The following is a 13,591-nucleotide window of genomic DNA, read 5'->3' on the forward strand; positions in this document are numbered from 1 at the left end:
TATTTTAAAATTAATGAATTCAGCATGAATCATTCTATTATATTGATCCTGCAGTAAGTATGTGAAAAATATATTTTTACTTGTCTTCTAATGAAAGTAATACAATTTAAAATAGGAAAACTATACCTTAGAAGAAAGTTTATTTCTGTTTGTGGCAATAAATCAAAGTATAGCTATATTTGTTTTTATTTTATTTTTTTGAAGGGCTGGGTGTCTTTTTAAATTTTTTAATTAATTAGTCTATTTTAATTGGAAGCTAATTACTTTACAATATTGTAGTAGTTTTTATTCTTTATATAGCTTATATATTATTATACTTGTGCATTTTTAATGAATTAAGGTGCTATTAAATTTTATAATCCAAAGAACACAAATGTTAGGTGTTGACTCAGGGAAATGAGTTACTCATAACTGCATGGAGGTCTCTGAAGACTGTGAGCCATTTATAAATACCACATAAAATTATGATGCACATATCCATTAATACCTATGTTAGGTAGTTATGAGCTTCCCTGGTGGCTCAGATGGTAAAGTGTCTGCCTGCAATGCAGGAGACCCAGGTTCGATCCCTGGGTTGGGAAGATCTCCTGGAGAAGGAAATGGCAACCCACTCCAATATTCTTGCCTGGAGAATCCCACGGATGAAGGAGCATGGTAGGTAGTTAGAATAGAAAACAGGAGTCCAGAATGGCAGTGGCTAAAAGACAAGGAAGGGAAAAGCCTGTGAAAATAGAACAAAGGAGGATCTGAGGACTGGAGTGAGGACCCCAAGTAGAACAAACAGCACTCCTGGCTAGCCCAATTTACACAAGGCAGGTCCAGGGGGAGGAAGAAACATAAAAAGAGGAGCCAAAGGACTCTCTCTCTCTCGCTCTCTCTCTCTTGCTCTCTCTCCTGCATACTGGCACACTCCTCCACTCTCTTCTCTTCATGTCTTTAGGTCGGGATGCCCTCATGCCTCAAGGATGGATTCTCCTGCTATTTTCTAAATAAAATAGAGCTGTAACATGGAGCTGTAACACTGGTTTGTCTAAGAGCTATAACACGGTCTGTCCAAGACCCGAGAGTTGTGTTGTGCCAAAGGCTTTAATGTCCGTCACTCCAAATCTTTGTTGTGAAGAGATAGAACAGAGGAGAATATACTCACCTGACATCTAGAAGGATTTTCAGCTGTAAATCTTGCTTTTAATATGTAGAAAACATTTCAGTAAATCTCACTTTTCATAAAGCTAGTAGTAATTTAGTTCAAATTCCCTTAATAAAGAAGTGTGCCTTTTACTCTTTTACTTTTCCTTCTTCCCTTTTTTCCTTTCTCTTTCTTTCTCCCTCTCCCTCTTTTCTTTATCCCCCTCTTCCTGCTTCCTTCATTCTCCCTTCCTTCCTTTCTTTTATTTATTTTTTTTTTTTAATTTTATTTTATTTTTAAACTTTACATAACTGTATTAGATTTGCCAAATATCAAAATGAATCCACCACAGGTATACATGTGTTCCCCATCCTGAACCCTCCTCCCTCCTCCCTCCCCATTCCATCCCTCTGGGTCGTCCCAGTGCACCAGCCCCAAGCATCCAGTATCGTGCATCGAACCTGGACTGGCAACTCATTTCATACATGATATTTACATGTTTCAATGCCATTCTCCCAAATCTTCCCACCCTCTCCCTCTCCCACAGAGTCCATAAGACTGTTCTATACATCAGTGTCTCTTTTGCTGTCTCGTACACAGGGTTATTGTTACCATCTTTCTAAATTCCATATATATGCGTTAGTATACTGTATTGGTGTTTTTCTTTCTGGCTTACTTCACTCTGTATAATAGGCTCCAGTTTCATCCACCTCATTAGAACTGATTCAAATGTATTCTTTTTAATGGCTGAATAATACTCCATTGTGTATATGTACCACAGCTTTCTTATCCATTCATCTGCTGATGGACATCTAGGTTGCTTCCATGTCCTGGCTATTATAAAGAGTGCTGTGATGAACATTGGGGTACACGCATCTCTTTCAATTCTGGTTTCCTCAGTGTGTATGCCCAGCAGTGGGATTGCTGGATCATAAGGCATGTCTATTTCCAGTTTTTTAAGGAATCTCCACACTGTTCTCCATAGTGGCTGTACTAGTTTGCATTCCCACCAACAGTGGAAGAGGGTTCCCTTTTCTCCACACCCTCTCCAGCATTTATTACTTGTAGACTTTTGGATTGCAGTCATTCTGACTGGTGTGAAATGGTACCTCATAGTGGTTTTGATTTGCATTTCTCTGATAATGAGTGATGTTGAGCATCTTTTCATGTGTTTGTTAGCCATCTTTATGTCTTCTTTGGAGAAATGTCTATTTAGTTCTTTGGCCCATTTTTTGATTGGGTCATTTATTTTTCTGGAGTTGAGCTGTAGGAGTTGCTTGTATATCCTCGAGATTAGTTGTTTGTCAGTTGCTTCATTTGCTATTATCTTCTCCCATTCTGAAGGCTGTCTTTTCACCTTGCTAATAGTTTCCTTTGATGTGCAGAAGCTTTTAAGGTTAATTAGGTCCCATTTGTTTATTTTTGCTTTTATTTCCAATATTCTGGGAGGTGGGTCATAGAGGATCCTGCTGTGATGTATGTCAGAGAGTGTTTTGCCTATGTTGTCCTCTAGGAGTTTTATAGTTTCTGGTCTTACGTTTAGATCTTTAATCCATTTTGAGTTTATTTTTGTGTATGGTGTTAGAAAGTGTTCTAGTTTCATTCTTTTACAAGTGGTTGACCAGAGTTCCCAGCACCACTTGTTAAAGAGATTGTCTTTAATCCATTGTATATTCTTGCCTCCTTTGTCGAAGATAAGGTGTCCATATGTGCGTGGATTTATCTCTGGGCTTTCTATTTTGTTCCATTGATCTATATTTCTGTCTTTGTGCCAGTACCATACTGTCTTGATAACTGTGGCTTTGTAGTAGAGCCTGAAGTCAGGTAGGTTGATTCCTCCAGTTCCATTCTTCTTTCTCAAGATTGCTTTGGCTATTAGAGGTTTTTTGTTTTTCCATACAAATTGTGAAATTATTTGTTCTAGCTCTGTGAAGAATGCTGTTGGTAGCTTGATAGGGATTGCATTGAATCTATAGATTGCTTTGGGTAGTATACTCATTTTCACTACATTGATTCTTCCAATCCATGAACATGGTATATTTCTCCATCTGTTAGTGTCCTCTTTGATTTCTTTCACCAGTGTTTTATAGTTTTCTATATATAGGTCTTTAGATTCTTTAGGTAGACATATTCCTAAGTATTTTATTCTTTCCGTTGCAATGGTGAATGGAATTGTTTCCTTAATTTCTCTTTCTGTTTTCTCATTATTAGTGTATAGGAATGCAAGGGATTTCTGTGTGTTGATTTTATATCCTGCAACTTTACTATAGTCATTGATTAGTTCTAGTAATTTTCTGGTGGAGTCTTTAGGGTTTTCTATGTAGAGGATCATGTCATCTGCAAACAGTGAGAGCTTTACTTCTTCTTTTCCAATTTGGATTCCTTTTATTTCTTTTTCTGCTCTGATTGCTGTGGCCAAAACTTCCAAAACTATGTTGAATAGTAATGGTGAAAGTGGGCACCCTTGTCTTGTTCCTGACTTTAGAGGAAATGCTTTCAATTTTTCACCTTTGAGGATAATGTTTGCTGTGGGTTTGTCATATATAGCTTTGATTATGTTGAGGTAGGTTCCTTCTATTCCTGCTTTCTGGAGAGTTTTGATCATAAATGGATGTTGAATTTTGTCAAAGGCTTTCTCTGCATCTATTGAGATAATCATATGGTTTTTATTTTTCAATTTGTTAATGTGGTGTATTACATTGATTGATTTGCGGATATTGAAGAATCCTTGCATCCCTGGGATAAAGCCCACTTGGTCCTGGTGTATGATCTTTTTAATGTGTTGTTGGATTCTGATTGCTAGAATTTTGTTAAGGATTTTTGCATCTATGTTCATCAGTGATATTGGCCTGTAGTTTTCTTTTTTTGTGGGATCTTTGTCAGGTTTTGGTATTAGGGTGATGGTGGCCTCATAGAATGAGTTTGGAAGTTTACCATCCTCTGCAATTTTCTGGAAGAGTTTGAGCAGGATAGGTGTTAGCTCTTCTCTAAATTTTTGGTAGAATTCAGCTGTGAAGCCGTCTGGACCTGGGCTTTTGTTTGCTGGAAGATTTTTGATTACAGTTTCAATTTCCGTGCTTGTGATGGGTCTGTTAAGATTTTCTATTTCTTCCTGATCGAGTTTTGGAAAGTTGTACTTTTCTAAGAATTTTTCCATTTCTTCCACGTTGTCCATTTTATTGGCATATAATTGTTGATAGTAGTCTCTTATGATCCTTTGTATTTCTGTGTTGTCTGTTGTGATCTCTCCATTTTCATTTCTAATTTTATTGATTTGATTTTTCTCCCTTTGTTTCTTGATGAGTCTGGCTAATGGTTTGTCAATTTTATTTATCCTTTCAAAGAACCAGCTTTTGGTTTTGTTGATTTTTGCTATGGTCTCTTTTGTTTCTTTTGCATTTATTTCTGCTCTAATTTTTAAGATTTCTTTCCTTCTACTAACCCTGGGGTTCTTCATTTCTTCCTTTTCTAGTTGCTTTAGGTGTAGAGTTAGGTTATTTTTTTGACTTTTTTCTTGTTTCTTGAGGTGTGCCTGTATTGCTATGAACTTTCCCCTTAGGACTGCTTTTACCGTGTCCCACAGGTTTTGGGTTGTTGTGTTTTCATTTTCATTCGTTTCTATGCAAATTTTGATTTCTTTTTTGATTTCTTCTGTGATTTGTTGGTTATTCAGCAGCGTGTTGTTCAGCCTCCATATGTTGGATTTTTTAATAGTTTTTCTCCTGTAATTGAGATCTAATCTTACTGCATTGTGGTCAGAAAAGATGCTTGGAATGATTTCTATTTTTTTGAATTTACCAAGGCTAGCTTTATGGCCCAGGATGTGATCTATCCTGGAGAAGGTTCCATGTGCGCTTGAGAAGAAGGTGAAATTCATTGTTTTGGGATGAAATGTCCTATAGATATCAATTAGGTCTAACTGGTCTATTGTATCGTTTAAAGTTTGTGTTTCCTTGTTAATTTTCTGTTTAGTTGATCTATCCATAGGTGTGAGTGGGGTATTAAAGTCTCCCACTATTATTGTGTTATTGTTAATTTCTTCTTTCATACTTGTTAGCATTTGTCTTACATACTGCGGTGCTCCCGTGTTGGGTGCATATATATTTATAATTGTTATATCTTCTTCTTGGATTGATCCTTTGATCATTATGTAGTGACCATCTTTGTCTCTTTTCACAGTCTTTGTTTTAAAGTCTATTTTATCTGATATGAGTATTGCTACTCCTGCTTTCTTTTGGTCCCTATTCGCATGGAAAATCTTTTTCCAGCCCTTCACTTTCAGTCTGTATGTGTCCCCTGTTTTGAGGTGGGTCTCTTGTAGACAACATATGCAGGGGTCTTGTTTTTGTATCCATTCAGCCAGTCTTTGTCTTTTGGTTGGGGCATTCAACCCATTTACGTTTAAGGTAATTACTGATAAGTATGACCCCGTTGCCATTTACTTTATTGTTTTGGGTTCAAATTTATACACAATTTTTGTGTTTCCTGTCTAGAGAATATCCTTTAGTATTTGTTGGAGAGCTGGTTTGGTGGTGCAGAATTCTCTCAGCTTTTGCTTGTCTGAAAAGCTTTTGATTTCTCCTTCATACTTGAATGAGATCCTTGCTGGGTACAATAATCTGGGCTGTAGATTATTTTCTTTCATCATTTTAAGTATGTCTTGCCATTCCCTCCTGGCTTGAAGAGTTTCTATTGAAAGATCAGCTGTTATCCTTATGGGAATTCCCTTGTGTGTTATTTGTTGTTTTTCCCTTGCTGCTTTTAATATTTGTTCTTTGTGTTTGATCTTTGTTAATTTGATTACTATGTGTCTTGGGGTGTTTCGCCTTGGGTTTATCCTATTTGGGACTCTCTGGGTTTCTTGGACTTGGGTGATTATTTCCTTCCCCATTTTAGGGAAGTTTTCAACTATTATCTCCTCAAGTATTTTCTCATGGTCTTTCTTTTTGTCTTCTTCTTCTGGGACCCCTATGATTCGAATGTTGTAGCGTTTAATATTGTCCTGGAGGTCTCTGAGATTGTCCTAATTTCTTTTAATTCGTTTTTCTTTTATCCTCTCTGATTCATTTATTTCTACCATTCTATCTTCTAATTCACTAATCCTATCTTCTGCCTCTGTTATTCTACTATTTGTTGCCTCCAGAGTCTTTTTAATTTCACTTATTGCATTATTCATTATATATTGACTCTTTTTTATTTCTTCTAAGTCCTTGTTAAACCTTTCTTGCATCTTCTCAATCCTTGCCTCCAGGCTATTTATCTGTGATTCCATTTTAATTTCAAGATTTTGGATCAATTTCACTATCATTATTCGGAATTCTTTATCAGGTAGATTCCCTATCTCTTCCTCTTTGGTTTGGTTTGGTGGGCATTTATCCTGTTCCTTTATCTGCTGGCTATTCCTCTGTCTCTTCATCTTGTTTAAATTGCTGAGTTTGGGGTGTCCTTTCTGTATTCTGGCAGTTTGTGGAGTTCTCTTTATTGTGGCGTTTCCTCGCTGTGTGTGGGTTTGTACAGGTGGCTTGTCAAGGTTTCCTGGTTAGGGAAGCTTGTGTCGATGTTCTGGTGGATGGAGCTGTATTTCTTCTCTCTGGAGTGTAATGAAATGTCCAGTAATGAGTTATGGGATGTCTATGGTTTTGGGGTGACTTTGGGCAGCCTGTATCTTGAAGCTCAGGGCTGTGTTCCTTTGTTGCTGGAGAATTTGCTTGGTATGTCTTTCCCTGGAACTTGTTGGCCCTTGTGTGGTGCTTGGTTTCAGTGTCGGTATGGAGGCGTTTGATGAGCTCCTGTCAATTAATGTTCCTTGGAGTCAGGAGTTCCCTGGAGTCAGGGTTTGGACTTAAGCCTCCTGCTTCCAGTTATCTGTCTTACTTTTACAGTAGTTTCAAAACTTCTCCTTCTATACAGCACCATTGATAAAACATCTACGTTAAAGAAGAAAAGTTTCTCTACTGTGAGGGCCACTCAGAAAGGTTCACAGCGTTACATGGAGAAGAGAAGAGGGAGGAGGGAGTTAGAGGTGACCCAAATGAGATCAGGTGGAATCAATAGTGGAGAGAGTGGGCTGGCCAGTAGTCACTTCCTTATGTGCACTCCACAACTGGACCGCTCAGAGATGTTCACAGAGTTATACAGGGAAGAGAAGAAGGAGGCAGGAGACAGAGGTGGCCAGAAGGATAAAAGGGGGAAATGAAAAGGCGGGAGACAGATCCAGCCAGTAATCAGTTCCTTAAGTGTTCTCCACCGTCTGGAACACACAGAAATTCACAGAGTTGGGTAGAGTAGAGAGGGGTTAGGGAGGAGATACAGGTGACCTGGTGGAGAAAATGGAGAGTCCAAAGGGAGAGAGAGCAGTCAAGCCAGTAATCTCGTACACTAGTGAAAAATGGGTCCTGAAGATTGGGTTCTTAAAGGTACAAAATTGGTAACAAATACATAAAAACAAAAATTAGAAATTAGAGTAGAGTTTGGAATTTCAAAAATGCGACGTTAATGAAAAGGAGAAGGAAAAGAAAGAGAGAAAAAACGAACAAAGAAAAACAAACAAGGTCGTGAAAGTAATAAAGAAACTACAGGTACAAAATTGATAACTAATACCAAACAGCAAAAATTAAAAATCCAGAGTAGAGTTTGGAATTTCAAAAATACAACGTTAAAAAAAAAAAAAAAAAAGAAGAAGAAAAATAAAGAGAGAAAACAAACAAACCAACAAAAACAATGTCGCAAAAATTATAAAGAAAATACAGGTACAAAATTGATATCAAATACCAAAAAGCATAAATTAAAAATCTTGAGTAGAGTTTGGAATTGCAGATATACGATGTTATATAAAAGAAGAAGAGAAAGAAACGGAAAAAAAAAAAAGTCACAGCAATTATGAAAAAAACTATAGGTACAAAATTGATAACATATATCAAAAGGCTAAAATTAAAAATCTAGAGTAGAGTTTGGAATTTCAAAAATGCAATGTTAAAGAAAAGAAGAAAAAGAAAAAAGAAAAAAAAAAAAAAAAAAAACCACGGTCAAAAAATTATAAAATATATATATGAAGTTTGCTGAAGAAGAAAAAAAAAAAAAAATAGGGTCTTTTTTTTTTTTTTTTGCAAAGTAATAGTTATAAAAGTGAAAATTAAAGGACAATAGAGGACTTAAAAAAATTTTTTTTTTAATTAAAAAAAAAAAGAAAGAAAGAAAGATTGATCGTAAAAATAGTAAAAATATATCTAGGTCTTTCTCTGGTTTTGTTGTGAGTATTGTGGGTTCAGTTCATTTTTGGCAGTTCCTTAGTCCGACTTACATTTCTCAAGATCTATAGGCCCCTTCCTATGTAATCCGTAGTAACCACAGGGTTTTAATCTATGGCCTGTAGCTTCCAAGGCGTTTCCCTCTGTTATAGCTTCTTCTGTTTGCTGGTCTCTTCAGTGTCTGGTTCCCGCCCTGACACAAAGGGGACGGTGGAGGACACTTTTTTTTTTTTTTTTTTTTTTTTTTAATTTAGGCTCACTTGTTCAGCCGCGCTGTGGGGAGGGAGGGAGGGATGCTGCAAACAGATAACACTGGCGTGCGCTCGCAGTGCCTCAGCCACACTGGGTCTGCCCCCGCTGACGGCGCGTGTAGCCTCCCTGCCCACACTGCTTGGGCTCTAGGTTGTTCCGCCGGGAACAATCAGAGGCCGGCCCTGGGCTGAGCTCCCAGGTCCACGCCGCTCAGGTTCAGGCACTCGGGTAGTCCTCAGAGGCGCAGACTCGGTTGGGCCTGCATTTTGTGTTCTTCCCAGGTCGAGCAGCTCAGGCGATGAGGTGCTTGGCGGGCGCCAATGCTGCGACTTATCGCCTCCCCGCCACTCGGTTATCTGGGTGTAAAACCGGCGCACCTTCTCAGGCAGATGTTGACCGTCCAGACCCCCAAGAAGTTTTAGTTAGCAAAGAAGCCTGCTTACAGTTTTATAGATAGTGTCTCTCTGGGGCTGCGATGTCCCCCTTCCGGCTCTGGCTGCCTGTCACCGGAGGGGGAAGGTCTGCAGCCGGCTATCTCTGTTCAGTCCTTTGTTCTGTGCGCGGGCCTGGCGGTGTCTTAGGTTAGGGCTGGCTTTTCGCGTGGTAGATATCCCACAGTCTGGTTTGCTAGCCCAAATTATTTCGCTCAGATAGCGCTCAGGACATTTGGCCCTATTCTTACTCTAAGGGACACAGCCCGTGCCGCACTTCCCTGCCCAGCCCCCGCTAGCTAATGCCATGTGCAGGCGTCTGTGCTGCTTCTCCGCTGGGGGAGTTACCGTAGGGCTCACAATCCGCGATTTTTAATTGTTTATTTTTTTTTTCCCCTCCCTTTTATGTTGCCCTCTGTGCTTCCAAAGCTCGGCACAGATTCGGCAGTGAGAGGGTTTCCTGGTGTTTGGAAACTTCTCTCTTTTTAAGACTCCCTTCCCGGGACGGAACTCAGTCCCTCCCTCTTTTGTCTCTTTTTTTGTCTTTTATATTTTTTCCTACCTCCTTTCGAAGAGTTGGGCTGCTTTTCTGGGTGCCTGATGTCCTCTGCCGGCATTCGGAAGTTGTTTTGTGGAATTTACTTGATGTTTAAATGCTCTTTTGATGAATTTGTGGGGGAGAAAGTGTTCTCCCCGTCCTACTCCTCCGCCATCTTGGCTCCTCAGATCCCTTCCTTTCTTTTAAATTATTTGTTAAGTCTTCTCTAATAAGATGATATCGGATCAAAAATAAAGGGGAACATAAGAAGAACTGAGCAATACAGACATCTATAGGCGAGATACTTAAGCAGAAGGATTAGTGAGTATGCATATCCTAGAGTGGGCTAGAGAAAAATAAAGTAGAAACAATTGGTAGAGAAACAAAGAGACAAAGGAGGTATCATGGTTAAGCCTAAATATGTTTTTCTTGAGTATTTTATGGATTTCAGATTTTATTCTAAATATAATGGAAAGCTCCATGGAATTTTTAAAAGAAGCCATGACTGACATGTTAAGGAATCATTATAATTTTTACATGGTGACTGGAGTGAAGGGTGTGTGGGAAGGACTAGAGCCATGTAGGAGGCACAGGCTAAACATGATCCTTGATGAAGAAGGTGGTAGAGAAAATGACAGAAGAAAAAAAAAAATCAGACTCTGGATATAATTTAGTACAGAATTGACAGATGAGTTGAAAGGCTTTACTATGCGGCATGAGAGAAATGTATTCCAAATCTAACCACTTCATATCACTTCTACCACCACCACCCTGGTCAGAACCATCTTCACCAAAGCTGTTCCAGGTTTATTCTCAGGAGAGTACACAGAGTGATCCTTTTAAACTTAAGACATGAGGGTCAAACATTTACTCAAATTTTATATTGCTTTCCATTTCATCTAAACAGCCATGGTACTGGCAATGATCCTCACAGGCCTCTCAGAGTCTGTCTGTTGCATTGCCAATTTTCTTTTCTTGATGACTCTTTGTTAGACACAATGCTTTCCTTCTATGTTTAAAAAATGCCAAGATGTTGTTTCCTTAGTTTTATTTTCATTGTCCCTTTTCTTAGAATACTCCTTTCCCCAGCTATCTTTTTTTAAAATATATATTTTACTATATTTTATTTTTTAACTTTACAATATTGTATTGGTTTTGCCATATATCAACATGCATCCACCACAGGTATACACGTGTTCCCCATTCTGAACCCTCCTCCCTCCTCCCTCCCCGTACCATCCCTCTGGGTCGTCCCAGTGCACCAGCCCCAAGCATCCAGTATCGTGCATTGAACCTGGACTGGCGACTCGTTTCATATAACTGTCTCACCACCAAGTGTTTGAGTAACTCTCACCTTTTCAGTGAGGCCTATCTTAACCTTCCATTTCATATTACAATAAATGTTCCTCCTCCAAATGTACGTCAACCTGCTCTACCTTTTTTTTTTTTTTTTTTAATTTTTGCATGAACTCATTATCTTTGGAGATACTATATTATCTGCATATTATTATGTGTACTGTTTGTTGTTTTCCTGGGTTATTTTGGCCTGAAACAAACAGCCTGCCAGATATTTCCCCAGAGAAGATGAGTGTATTCAGGATCAGCAGAGAATTGCAACTGAGGAGAACGGTTAATGGAGATGAAGATGAAACTGAGGGGCTGTGGTAAGCAAACAGTCAAAGGCTTTCTATTATATAAATCTTTACCAGGAAATGAATCTTCCTTCTGCATGTTAGGCTTTGCTAAGTTTGAAGTGTATGAAAACTCCCCATGCTGGTCTCCCAACTATTTAATTGAGGTTTCTATTTTAATTGTTTTTAAATTTTATGCTTTTGATCAAGTTCTTTCTCTGAAAGCCTCACTGATAAACAGCCAGGTTTGCCAGTTTCATCAGCTTTTACTTCCTCTATATCAGGAGGAAGCTTTCCTAGGTATACTGTCTCACATCAGATAAACAGTTCACATATTGGAAATATCTTTAGGTCACATTTGCATAATGAGAAGGGGTAGGATGGAGACTTCTGAGGCACTTTTTATCTAAAATCTGTGAATGACATGCACTCATCTTCTCCTGTGAAAACACCAAAATCACAACTAGCTGCTGAACAACCATAGACAGGAGAATGTTGGATCTCACCAAAAAAAGAAACCCTATGTTCACAGGCAAAGGAGAAGCATCAGAAAGATGGTAGGAGGAGTGCAATTGCATTTAGAATACAATCTCCTACCATGAAAGACACTCAGGGGCACAAGCAAAAATTGTGCATACCAGGACCCAGGGAAAAGAGCAGTAACCTGCGCAAGAAACTGAGTAAGACCTGCCTTGAGTGTTTGAGTGTCTCCTGCAAAGGCATGGATCAGCAGTGGCCTGCCATGGGGTCAGCTTCTCTGACTGCAGCAGACCTTGGAGGGACAATGTGTGGCATAAGTCCTCTGGGAGGAGGTCACCATTAGCCCCATCATAGAACTGCTGAACAAACAACCCACAAACTGGAAAACAATTATACCAAGGAAGTTTTCACACTGTTGCAAAAGTTCTAGAGCCCACAACAGATTCCCCAACCTGGAGATCTGGCAAAGAGACTGAGAACCCCCAGGGAATTGGACTTTGAAGGACAGTGAGATTGGATCATAGAACTTCCACAGGACTGGGGAAACATACTTGGGGGGCACAAGCAAAACCTTATACACACCAAGACACAGGAGAAAGAAGCAGTGACCCCATAAGACAGTGAACCAGACTTGCCTGTGAATGTCCAGGAGTCTCTGGAGGAGATGTGGGTCAACAGAGGCCTGTCACAGAGTCAGGGGTACTGACTACACCAGCCCTGGGAGCTGCAACTTGCTGGCATAAGTCCTTTAGAAGGAGGTCACCATTACCACTACCACAGTTGGGCCTCAGGACAAACTACATGGAGGGAACACAACCCCACTCATCAACGGAAAAACTGATTAAAGATTTATTGAGCATGGCCTTGTCCAATAAAGCAAGACCCAATTTTCCCTACAGCCAGTCCCTCTCATCAGGAAATTTCCACAAGCCTCTTATTCTTATCCATCAGAGGGCAGAGAGAATGAAAACCACAATCACAGGAAACTAACCAAACTGATCACATGGATCACAGCTTTGTCTAATTCAAAAGAATGATGAGCCATGCTGTGTAGGGCCACCCAAGACAGACAAGTCATGGTGAAAAGTTCTGACCAAACCTGGTGCACTGAAGAAAGGAGTGGCAAAGCACTTCAGCATTCTTGCCTTGAGAACCACATGAGCAGTATGAAAAGGCAAAAATATATGACACTGAAAGATGAACTCACAAATCTGTAAGTGGCCAATACGCTGCCAGAAAAGAGTGGAAAAATAGCTTCAGAAGGAATGAAGATGCTGAGCCAAAGTGGAAACAAAGCCCAGTTGTGGATGTGTCTGGCGGTGAAAGAAAAGTCCAATGCTGCAAAAACAATATTACATAGGAATCTGGTGTGTTCAGTCCATGAATCAAGGAAAATTAGAAGTGATCAAACTGGAGATGACAAAAGTGAGCATCAATGTTTTAAGAATTAGTGAAATAGCATGGACTTGAATAGGTAAATTTAATTCAGATGACCATTATAGTTACTACTGTGGGCAATAATCCCTTAGGAGAAATGGCATAGATCATAGTCAACAGGAGTCCAAAATTCAGTACTTGGGTGCAGTCTCAAAAAGGACAGAATGATCTCTGTTCATTTTCAAGATAAGCCATTCAATATCACAGTAATCCAAGTCCATGTCTCAACCAGTAATGACAAAGAAGCTGAAGTTGAATGGTTCTATGATGACCTATACACCTTCTATAACTAACTTAAAAAAAAAAAAAAAAAAAGCCTTTTTCATCACAGAGGACTGGCATGCAAAAGTAGAAAGTCAAGGGATACCTGAGTTAACAGGCAAGTTTGTCATTGAAATACAAAATGCAAGCGGGAAAAAGCTAACAGTTTTGCCAAGAGAACACACTGG

The 13,591-nt window shown here is 39.2% G+C and overlaps 1 non-coding gene across 1 annotated transcript; it reads left to right on the plus strand.

Moving 5' to 3' along the window:
• The first annotated feature begins 509 nt into the window (after positions 1-509).
• TRNAC-GCA (transfer RNA cysteine (anticodon GCA)) lies at positions 510-581 on the plus strand. Its single transcript has one exon. It is a non-coding gene; the product is annotated as a tRNA-Cys (tRNA).
• Positions 582-13,591: the final 13,010 nt, after the last annotated feature.

This window comes from Bubalus kerabau, chromosome 9, assembly GCF_029407905.1.
Source record: "Bubalus kerabau isolate K-KA32 ecotype Philippines breed swamp buffalo chromosome 9, PCC_UOA_SB_1v2, whole genome shotgun sequence".
NCBI lineage: Eukaryota > Metazoa > Chordata > Mammalia > Artiodactyla > Bovidae > Bubalus > Bubalus kerabau.